The sequence below is a fragment of the Rosa chinensis genome, chromosome 6, assembly GCF_002994745.2.
Source record: "Rosa chinensis cultivar Old Blush chromosome 6, RchiOBHm-V2, whole genome shotgun sequence".
Taxonomy (NCBI): Eukaryota; Viridiplantae; Streptophyta; class Magnoliopsida; order Rosales; family Rosaceae; genus Rosa; species Rosa chinensis.
In genome coordinates, this window is record NC_037093.1 from 18,411,335 (window position 1) to 18,424,016 (window position 12,682).

The window sequence follows — 12,682 nt, forward strand, 5'->3', positions numbered from 1 at the left end:
AGCAACACCCTCAGGGCATGTTTTTATTTTTTGGGATTGTCATACCCCACTTTAATTTCTATAACTGTCCCGGACTCCTCAATTAGCTTGGCTTATGCTATACTATGTTCTGACTCATGTTTGGTGCTGGAAGGAGTAATAACTACCAACCCAAAGACCTGGACTCCATCAACACCACATACCTGCGACGCCATCAACATTGTCAACAATTTCTCTTAGACATCTATGATCAAAGCCATACTCAATTTCTCTTCTAGTGAAGTCAAGGTGCCCGCGTTCTTCGTCAAGGGATCTGGGTTTCTAGTCAAGCCAAGGTGCCCACAGTTCTTCCTAGACAAGTTCTACTTCCGTAATCGAAGTCCTTCCCCCAAATCCAAAATTATGCAATTCCAATCAATATCCATCTAAGCAAACAACAAAACATCCAATACCCAATTCTCAAAATACAATCTTTCATTGATTCATTCATGTGCAAAAACAATCAATTATCAGAGGACATATGGTAAGAAAAGTTGGCACCTTTTATCAATTATCTTACTAGAACCCTACGAGTGTAAGCAATAATCTGATTCCCAATCCTCCAATTTGGTTTCTTCTCAGCTTTCAATTTGCAGAAGCTTTCAAGGAAGAGGTGAGATTTGCAGAAGCTTTCAAGGGAGTTCATCGGACACGGTTTGAGGAGGTGAGAATGATGAGAGAGTTCATTGATCATTGAAGCAAAGAGTGGAGAGAATGAGGACTTCCAAGTACAATCCCATGATTTTTGGGGTCTCTATGTAGAAGGTTTGAGAGAGGTTTTGGGACTCTAGAGTGTCGTTTAAAACAGTCCCGGTTGTTGCCAAACATGGGATAGCTTGTGTTACACTAGGTAAGGATGTCCTATCAATCTTATGTAACAAACACCCCCTCAGAGTAAAGTGTGCTTTTACACTTAAGTGTTTCTCTCGTTCGAAGCGGTCCCTCACACTTGGTTGAAACCAAGCCTAGAATAAATCAAACCCACAAAACCGACAAGTTATGGGAAATCCCAACCTTTATTACTCCCACTAACAAAGGATTTGTGTTTGGATCTCTACAATATCACTTAGAGACCTAGAGTGATTAGAGTCTTAACCACATTGGCTATTTTTAGAGAGCATCCTATTGTCGGAAGTTGACAACCCCAACTTCCCTAGGTATGTGTGTCGCTTGACGCACGCTTTTCTCTGGCGGTTGACATCCCTAACCGCTTAGGAATAAGAGCAAGTAACTAATCGCTGATATCGAGTATGGTTGACATACCCAACCACCTAGGTTTACCGAAAGAGAGGATTACACCAAGTAACTCCCCCTAACTTCCTTTGGATGGACATCACTAACTTCCGCCAACTTCCACTTGCATCGCTCACGCATCCTGCTTGCATCACGACTTGCTTCACTTACCTGGCAGCCTTGCCAACGTGCCTTCGATGCGTGCTGCTCTCGTGGCACCCCTACGCATATCATGCATTGCCTACTCTCAACGCATGGGCTTTTGACAATAAATATTAGTGAGGCTTGCCCCTTGCCTATTGATTTATGCCTTGGTCAGTGCTAGGCAACACCCAGTCTAGAGTTTCGATCGCATATGCCCACACTAGTAAGGCTCAGGGTACGCACAATGGTACACCTAAAATAGGCGTAATAATTTAATCCTGCAATCACAAATATTAGTCAATCGTAGTATAGGAAAGAAGGGGTCTCCCGAAGAGGATTGTACCTAAATATGCAAATCTAGACTAAAAAAAAAAGAGCAGACAAAACACTAAAACTGACCTCTAATAAAGAAGAAATTAAAAAACCTAGACTCAACGAAAAATTATGAAAATTTACATACACGAACTAGGCACGCTAAGGATGACTCACACAAAATTTCAGGGGACGCTACACCAAAAATTCAATCAGACGATAGTTTTTCACTGTCGTCTGATTATAGGGGCTGCTGTTGTCTATCTCAATGCCATCTGATACGTGAATCAGACAATACCACGAAACTGTCGTCAGATAAAGTTTAGTACAACAGCAGTTACTATCTTGTATGTTGTCTGAGCACCAGAAAGAACAACAGCACCATATATGCTTACTGTTGTATCTACGAAGCTTCCACATCAAAAGACTAGCTTTTTTCTGTTGACGGAATTTAAACAAGATAACAGACTGCTGAAAATGGCGTTGGCTATCCACTTTTGATACTATAGATTTCTCTAAATAACTGTTGTTTTAGTTTTTATTAGACAATGGTTTTTGATGTAGTCTTGTTGTGCTAAAATGGCTCCAACAACAGTTTTGTTATCCTTTTAGTTGTGTTTAACTCTCTCTAACAATTGTTTTTATTTAGTTAAGAGTGGTCAGAAAGTGATTCTTATGACGTATTTTTTTCTTGTATGGAAGAACGTCAATCTTTATTAAATGAAAGTAAAGAGTACATGAGGCGATGCAATAGCATCGAAAAAAAAAAGACAATGAAACTACAATGAACAACATTTGGACTTGTATAAATGTAACAATTGTTCCATAAATGGGCAGCAATCAGCTTGTAGGGCTTGGATGGGTTATCCTTGGCAAAAGCCTTCATTGCATGGAGAGCTCGCTTTTCCTCTATGACAAGCAGCTCGCTTCCTTAGAAGAAATCATCTGCCAGCAACAATAACCAAAATTAGTAACTTCATGGGAACAAGAAAGTTCTACTCTATTAACTTTTACAATGAGAAAACTAAGAGAAAGAGTGTAACAAGGAGTGAAACATGAGCTGGCATAGAATTGACAAATGAAAGGTGTATCCAGTCATGTGTTTTCTAGTTTATTTGCAACTGACAATTCAGATAAGGATTTCCAAATTTCTGTTTCATAATTAGACATTCAGAAGAGCATTTGATGCATATGTGGACTTGAATGTGTCAGTCAAGTTAAAATAACAAGCTCAAAATATTTCCTTTCCATATGTTGAATATTAAGCTAAGACTAATGCATAACAAAGCTCTCTTGATTGAGTACCAAAAAGGGGCAGTACTCCCTGATGCCTTATATGGGACATGATACCAGCGAGTGTAAGGCTTAAATGGTTTGGTTTCACCCTGCAAAAAGATTAACAATAATCTCTTAGAAAAATAATTCATAGAATGAATTTTCAGCAATTAGAAAATAAATTCACATAATGAGCACATTCTGGGTTAAGCATTAGAACATTGAAGACTAGAGTTGTGAACAAAGTTAAAAGCCTGGAACATAATTGAGGAAGATGCTTATTCTTAGCTCATTAGCTATATTAGCTTATCAGAAACCTAATGTCTTATTAGATGCCTATTAGGTGATACTTTGTGATTGAGGCAATGAACCAAGTTAAGAAAATTATTATTGAGCCAAATAAGCTAACAAACGAATGTTGAATCTATTTGGCCCCTATCAAACTTTCATTGATTCAAAACGCATAAGATGCTCATAATTTGAGAGACCATAAGAAGCCATAAAAAGGTAAGGAAGAAACAAGATAATTAGAAAAAGGTAGTTACATCTACCCCTGACATATACAAAGCTACATACAAATCGCTTTGCATTATCTCAATGATTTCTACTCCTGGCATATGCTGATGATCCATAAGTGCTATATGGTGATTGTAATTTGTATGTTGACGATGAGGACATGAGGCTCTTTGATATGCTTCATATAAAAAAGTAGATTGACACAAGTCAATCAAATAGTTTACACTCGAGACTGATAAACTGGGGAAATCATAAAAAAGAAATAACGCAAAAACCCTTGATCTTAAAATGCTTATCAGTTTGCACAATATCTGAACACAAACCAATACAACAAAACACCCCCAACTCATTTGCACACTATCTAAACACAAACCAATACAACACTGAAAACATGAAACCCAATTTTCACTTGCAATTAAAGATTTGCAGCAAGCCAATTTTCATTTGAAAATACAAATGTGCTAAAACTTTAACCCAATTTAATTTCATGTCAAACTTAATTGAAAAGGACCAAAATGAGCAAAACCCCCCAAATTCAATCAATTTAATGCTTTTATACATCAACTCCGGTATTCATCTCAATATCCCAACAAAAACAAATTCACAACTCAAAGGCTTGAAATTCTTACCTAATACCAGTTATGCCGAGACCATAGTCTTAAAGTAGTACTGCTTCCTCCGCAACAATAAGTTATAAAATTTTACTTGATTGATGTGGCCACACTTCTTCTTCCTACAGTTGACAGCCCTTTGGTGCAGATGAGCATAACATCTGAAAGGCCACAAGAACAAAAAAATTAGGAGTTGGCAATAGAAACTGGTCGTATTACACAATACAAAGATAAGTATTGAGGCCCCATTACACCAAAATCCCCATCATCAAAACACAGGCTAACTGGCAGCACACAATTATCTACAACAGCATACAAAATGCAACAGAAACAGAGATTGTAGAAAAAGCACAGCAATATATTCTCACATGGTACTCAACATGATTGAAGATTAACATATAAAAAAAAACCGACAAATACTGAATGCAAATTGAAGCCGTAATTCCATTTAAAACTAACAAAAAAGGAATCTATTGCCCCTTTGGAGTTCAAATGCACTAACAAATCTTGATAGGTTGGAACTTCTGTGCATAATGGAAAAATGTAGCCAAGGGTTCAAGACACTCAGAAAAGAAACAGAACTCTGAGAGTAGTACGATTTGGCAAGTGATTATGTGAAGGTTTGTTTTCAAATGTTAGAGAGGCCTCAATTAAAGAGTAGCTTCCCCTCCACTGGGACCTTCAAATAAAACCTAATTTCAATAAAGAAAAGAAAATATCTGATGTAGAAAACATTGATTCAGAAATAAAAACCAACACCCATCGATGAAACTGGGTTTCGGGTGATCTGCTTTCAGCACAATATTCGAAGGCAAACTTGGATGAAAGCGCACTGTTTTATACACTGCCTCCATAGATCCCTCGATTTAAAAAGATATCATAGAAACAGACATAAGAAAAGCTGCAATGATGCTCAGTGAATGTGAACCATAGATTTAGATATTCATCTTGCAACAGCAATCAATTGAGTATTTCTCATCTATATTATCATCATCGCCTCATATGATTCTGAAACATCACATGAATGAAAGCAAGACATTAAAACATCCATCAAATCAGACTAATCCACAAAAACTTGAGAGTAACTAGAACTATTTAACTTCAAACAAGAAGTGGTAACTATCATGATCTAGAAACAACATTCACACTTTTTCACACATGGGGACATATAAATAAAAAAAGACGATATTCCATTCATGAAAATCAGCTGCAGATAATAAAGTCCAGCTGACAAAGTTAATAGAATGAAAAATTGATGTGGGGACCAGCATAACCTCAATTGCAATTGAGAAGCAAGTAGGCTAAGTAATTGTCCCACTAGGTACGACTAATCGTACAAAGCTAAAATACCAATCAACAATTAGCAGAGTCAATAGCCACATCAAGTTCAAGCACATTACAACACAATAAATTACCCAAACAAATATCTAGCAAACAATGTGATCATTCAGAGTTTCAACCAAATAAGTACCAATCTAATTAAAGCAAACATTTCAAAAAACAACACGATGTTCCATTCATGAAAATCAACTGCAAGTAAAGAAGCCCAACTGACAAAGTTAATAGAATGGGAATTTCTTGTTGGGACAAGTATAACATCAATTGCACATTAACAGCAAAGGAGGCTAAGTAAGTGTCCCCTCAGTTTTTCTCAAGCCAAAACCCTAAACACAAATAAACATATTCAATTAGGAAAAAAGAGCCTCACCTTCTGCAAATCATCTTCTCCTGATTGTACTTGCGAGCCAAGGCCATCAAAGAAGGCTCGATGATACCTCCACGGAGCCTCAGCACCAAATGAAGAGTCGACTTTGGAAGCCACATAAATCAATCCAATCAGTTTCGAAATCAAATTCACAAACGCAGGAGCAAAGTGAAAGAGAAAGCGGACAGACCTTTCTGGATGTTGTAGTCGGCCAAGGTGCGGCCTTCTTCGAGCTGCTTTCCGGCGAAAATCAAACGCTGCTAATCCGGGGGAATGCCTTCCTTGTCTTAGATCTTGGCCTTGACATTGTCGATGGTCTTCTCCGTTAGGGTTTTCACAAAAATCTGCATCTTGCGGCGGCTTGCGGTGGCCGGAAATGTGGTCTTCGACGATGGCAGAGAGAAGTGGAAGAGAGAGAAAAGAGAGAATTGGGCGTGCGGCCGAGGAGAAGAGAGAGACAGTGTTGGATTTCTAGGGTTATAACTTATAAGTTCCTTTAAATAGTAGTCGACATCAAAGTCAAATTCTATCGAATGGAGGGAAAGAGTGAAAAATTGAAAATTTGGCTAAGTATAACAAGGGCGGGCTAGCATATATATTGAACCCTAAAACTCAGACAACACCAATTTAAGTACATTGTTTGAAAGAGAGTGGCACAACAAACAACTAAAAACTATTGTGTGACTAAAAACATCTTTTTCAACCATTGTATTAATAGCAATTGCACAACAGAGAAGTAATAACCATTGTGTGACTAAAAGCAATCAGACGACATCTTTTTTCAACCATTGTGTTAATCAATCTTGAACAACATCAATGTAATAACTGTTGTCTGAATCAATCAATTCAGACAACATCGAAAAAAACAACCATTGTCTGATTTACAATTACACAACAGCAATGTTACAACTGTCGTCTGATTCGAAAATTAGGACGACAGAAAAATTCTTGCTGTCGTCTGATTATTTCAGACGACAGTTAAAATGTTTGTTGTCGTCTGATATGTGTTGTCTGATTTCGAAATTGGTGTAGTGGGAATCGGAGTTGATTTACTATACTAAATAAATAAAACAAAATAAAGAATAGAAAGTGACTAAAATAGAGAATTGTTTTTGGGTTTGTGAAATAGATGACATTAACAATAGCTAGGAACAACCATACACCACTAGACCATGTTTCACCTAAGATTTGTTAATCTACATACTTCTTTTCAATTGAATGTCTTTACTCAAGCTAAGCCAATGATGTGATGAACTTAACCTATTAACCTTTCATACTTGATATGTTAAGTGCATGATGTCTACATCCTAACCTAGCTTCTAACATGGAACCTAGAGTGATGTTCTCGCACAGCTCTCAAGTCAAAAGTCATTAAGGTTGTGAATAAAGCTAGGCAATTTCGGTACTGATGTTGTCCTAATCTACCTGGATGCTAGATCATATAAATGGGGCTCAGATCACTCATGTGCTACTCTAGATAACATACTTGACATGATGATCTAAACACGAAATCATAGCAATAAAATCCTAGCATGCTTACTACGTTTGCAACCATAATAAATGAAACTAGAATTTATCAATGATAAACCAATGAATTAACAAACATTCAATATCCAAGAAACTATCAAATTAATGCCAAAATCTTAGTTTACACATGGCTAGGGCTTAGGCAGCCCCTAACTATCAAAAACTATTAGCAATACATAAAAGAAATAAAATAAAACATGAAAAGAGAGGGATGAGAGGATGGCGGCAATGGACTGATGTTGCGTGTCCAAAGATAGACACCATGATGCCCTAGACTCCTTTTTATATAGTTATTGCGTCAAAACTTCTTCTTCTCCAAGAACTAAGGAATTTGATCTCTAATTAAAGGACTTTTAATTCTTCTTCCCTTATAGCTCTAGGAGACAATCTTTACTTTTTTGGACTCAGATTCGCATGCAGTCAGACCTCCTTGTACTAAATCGGTCATAACTTCTTCTAGAAAAACCATATTCATGAACCGTAAAAAGCTTTGGAAACTAGACATCCGAGGCTTTCCATCAATATAAAGATCATTATCTGGATCGTCCTGAGCTGCTCTCAGTAGTCTGTCGAAATTGATTGATCTGCACAGACAGATTTGCTGATTTTTGCTTTCAATCCCTCTTTTGCTTCTTTTCTTCTTCTTTGCTCTAAAATACCTACAAAACATATAAACAAAGTAATTGACTGGAAAATATCAAGAACCAACAATGAAAATATAAAGGAATTTGATATAAATAATGTACAATTACGCTCCTATCAAATACCCCCACACTTAGACTTTGCTAGTCCCTAGCAAACAAAAGAAACTAAACTAAACCAAGGACACGAACCTAATGTCTTCCAAACATCCTAGAGAACATATAATGCCCACACATATGGTCAACAAGAATCAAGCAATCATATATCAAATCACAACTTCACTTAAAAGCTAATTTATTTTGATAACTATTATGCTCAAAATTTAATGCAAGGATAATTAAACCAATGCAACAAAAGAAACCCAACCTCCTCATGTGTCGAACCAGTGTCAACACAATTTCTCACAAGGATGCACTCAATTTCTTTTCTCTCATGATTTTCTGACTATAGCAGATGCTTATATTTTCACTCAAGTTATATGTGAGAGGAATGATTTATAAAGGCAAACAAATAGCTCACATATGATAACAAGAAACAAAAGCTTTTTATCACTACTATAATAAGTTAATTAGACGACAGATATTTTGTGTTGTGTGATGACCAGCCTCACTGTGGTCTAAACGAGTGTTGTGTGATTGAAAAATCACACAACGGTGATTTCACCGTTGTGTGACAATACTTTGCTCAACAGAATACTTGTTTCCGTTGTGTGAATTTTGCGCAGGCATGTGTCTGCCATGGCATGCCCGGGGATGTGTCGACACATTCAGACAACAGAAGAAGGAATTCGCTGTTGTCTGAGATTGATAACACACAACAGATATTACTCCTTCTTTATTGTCTGAGATTCATAACACACAACAGCTATATTGTTTATTTGTTGTCTGAGATAAGTATTAGACAACTACAATGAAATTATATCTCTTGTGTGTTGATTGATTCAGACAACAGGGATAATTTTATTTCTGTTGTGTGTTATGAACCTCACACAACATAATTTTGTTATTTTCTGTTGTTGGTTGTTAGTTCACACAATAACTATATTGTCTTAACTGTGGTGTGAATGTTGTAATCGAATTGGCTAATATCTAATAACTGTTGTATGAGAAGCCTTAATTTTGAATCCTTTTACAGTCAGACAACATATTATTCTGCATTGTGTTGTATGAGATCAATGCTAGGTGAATTGTACAAATCTATTAGAGATTATTACCAATGAACAATAATTTTATATTAATGCTAAAAGTAGCTTTGATACATCAAACAAACTCTAATTGATTCACCATATACAACTTTATAAGCATTTAAACATTTCATTGAACTATGCCTTCCAATTTCATAAGCTATACAAGATTGTGTTCGATCCTCACCCACAAGTAATGCTGCAATACGAGCAATTCAATTTCCATCTTGTGCTTGAGGATTTTGATGGGCAAGTTCATTATCTTATGCAGCATTAGCTCTAGATTCATCTTCTACATGGAATCTTAGGCCTGAATCCATAGCCAACTTAGATGCCAAGGACAGTTGCAGCAGCTGCCTTTGCTGCTGGGTCAGCATCAATGTACGCAACCTTTCCATTCCCTCCATGCATGTTAGTAGGAAGCTGAAAAGTAGCAAATAAGCTCAGTCAGCAAGGCTTGATGCCTTGATGTATATAATGTGATATTTGAATCAAACTGCATGTTCAAGTATGGAAATCTTAGGTAGCTACTAGTTTATTGACAAAAGCCATGTACACAAGGGTATAGCAAACATAGCTAGGCTGTGAAAATCCACATTTATCACTTTTTCAGTAACATGCTTCTTAATGGTGTATAATTCTCTGTTAATCAAATTGATTGATATGCAAGATGAAAATCACAGTCAATGTAAACTTAACATTTCACTACTCAAATGCCAGACTTTTAGTGAAAGACCACCACAGAATTTTGCACAATGATGGCATGATTTCCAGTATGCTAAGACAGTCACAACTTAAGGACAGAGACAAACCTGATGTGTTACCTATCTCGCAACCAAAACTAATTAAAAAATAAATGCACATTGATTTGGGAATTTGCAGCAACGATAGATATATATGCATGCACCCAAGCTTATCCAAATTCTAATAGAATGATGAAGCAGAGGTGTAAACTGGATCATCAATTATATCCAGCGCATATATGCTTCATGGAACCACTAGAGCATATCATGCTAGGCACAAAGTATGTGTACAGGTCATGTCTGGAAAAAGCCATTAGACATGTTGTGCCATGTATTTTGAAACCTGTTTGAAAGATGGTTTGTACAGCACTAGCGCCATCTTAACTTGTTTTCCATCTCTATTACCTTAGTTTGTTCTTTTTTCTTTTTTTTTCCATGTACATAATACTTATAAGTCATTATAACTGAATGTATAACATTAACTTCTTTTAGGCACTGCCAGTACACTACTGTTTGTACTCTTTCAGTTTTTAATTAATATATATATATATATATATATATCTAGTGTCAGGTAAAAACCATAAAATGAAAAATATATTCTACTGAAGGAAAACTGACATTTAATAAAACAAAAAAAGAGAATGTACACGAGTTGATAAGAGATCCACTTCACTAGTTTGTTGTCCACAGAAAAGTATGATACTAAATGACTAGACAATAAAACTTACTGATGAAAGAAGAAACTCTTCTCTTTCTGTCATAGGTCCAAGAAGTGTTTGAACATCTGCTTGAACATTTGCTTGTATTTGTCCTTTTCCTTTTGATTTCAATTTTTGAACTCTAAAACCAAGAAAATGATTAAAAGCAGCTAATGCACGTCCACGGTGTAAATGGTGTTCAAGCTCGAGTGCATTTCCCTGTAATCACACTGTAGGTTTTAGCAATAGGCAAGCAGAGCTATTTGAGCTTCTTTTTTTCTTGTTTCTTTTTTAGCGAATAGTTATTTGAACAATTATCTAGTGTGATATTAGTAACTGTCTCAATAGAAAGTAAACAGATACCTCAAGTGCAGAATTGTAGAGTTCCTCCTCAATGTGTTTTTGGATAGTTATTTGAACAAAATATTAGACGTCATCAAATATTGCTTGAGTTTTGGCCCCGGATACCTCTACGCTTATCTAATTACAAATGTGTGATTGTTATGTGGTATAAATCAATTAACATCTACAGAAGTTATGACCATTTAAATTAAATTTTTTTTTATCATATATAAAGCTAAAACAAACAGATATGTCATCTTGATCACAACATGCATCAGCGGATCATCACATATTTTGTATTATGGTAGCACTTTTCATTTCCCCAGTGCCATGTAGGGAATATAAAGTACTGATCTCCCATTATAATAAATAGAAGCTTCCATATAGAACTAAAACTTTTACTTGTCATCATACCTTTAATTCTCCAACCTCGGTACCTGAAGTAGTAGAAGTAATAGACAAGTCTTCAGATTGAGTAGAGGATACTCTATGCCTACAATGAAGAAAACTACGGTTTACAAAAGTACTTGCAGATTGCAGTAAGCAGAAATCTAAACCACAAATCATGTAAGAACGAAGCAGAAAATAGTAAAGCAACTATATGTACCTGACAATACAGCACATATAGCAGGAAGATACTTGAGACTTTTCCTGTAAAATAAAATAAAAAAATTTAGGAAAATCAAATACTGCAAGATAAACAACTCCACCTAGTAATCAAAACCAGTAAAGACCCAGGAAACCCTAAATCTAGTTGCAATCATTAGACAAACAAACCACATATTCCTTTGTCATGGCACTGTTTCACAGCAAGAAGTAACTGCACAACCACCATAATAAATTTGCCAAGAGGAGCAATAGATGGTAAAATAACTGAAACTTACTGGGGATTGAGAGAGAAAGAGATACCTGAAAAGTCAACCATTTCTTTTCGATAAGAATGAGAAGCACACAGAATATACATAGATACAGCCCCTCCAAATAATTCCTCAGCCCTTATTATGACAATTGAAACATGCATCATCCACTCATAGCAAGGCCAATGTAACAAATAGATCAGCTGTGCACCGCCAAGATAAGTTTTTAATAAGGGGACACTAAAAATGCAGATAACCAAGTTAGATATAGAGCTAATGGGGCCTTAAAAATGCAGCCTTTTTGCAAAGAATCTATCATGTTTCCATAGTACTTGTACTAAATCAGGACTTCCACAATTCTAAGGGCAATTCTATGAGTTCACGGATTACCCATATAGCTCTCACTATGCCAAAAAGGCCTTCAGACGACACACTTCAGACGACATAAGTTTTGTTTTATGTCGTCTGAGTTTTTCAGACGACATAATTTTTTTTTCTGTCGTCTGAATATACACTAAAACCATACTGGTTTAATTTGGAAAAATGGTGAGCATTCAGACAACACATTTGTGTAGTTGTAGAAGGTGGTGATTTCCTATCTCAAATTTGGATAAATGGTGAGCATTCAGACAACACATTTATGTAGTTGTAGAAGGTGGTGATTTCCTATCTCAAATTTGGAGGGATATCCAAAAATTGATTTGGTACTTTTCCCTCTCAAATAACCAAGCCCTAGTTGACTAGAAAATATTGTGACATTCAGACAACATTTAAATGTTGTCCGAGTGTGGAGCTTCTTTTAAAATTTTCTAATTATTTTGACCTGTGCTTATAGAGATCGACCTCGACCCTTCACCCATTCTCTCTCCTTCTCAC

At 36.2% G+C, this 12,682-nt stretch overlaps 2 non-coding genes across 2 annotated transcripts; both read right to left on the minus strand.

Moving 5' to 3' along the window:
• Positions 1 to 4,646: 4,646 nt before the first annotated feature.
• On the minus strand, positions 4,647 to 4,796 carry LOC112174947. Its single transcript, XR_002926257.1, has one exon. It is a non-coding gene; the product is annotated as a small nucleolar RNA snoR145 (small nucleolar RNA).
• Positions 4,797 to 5,292: 496 nt separating this feature from the next.
• Positions 5,293 to 5,394, minus strand: LOC112174933. The gene has a single exon (XR_002926244.1). It is a non-coding gene; the product is annotated as a small nucleolar RNA snoR99 (small nucleolar RNA).
• Positions 5,395 to 12,682: the final 7,288 nt, after the last annotated feature.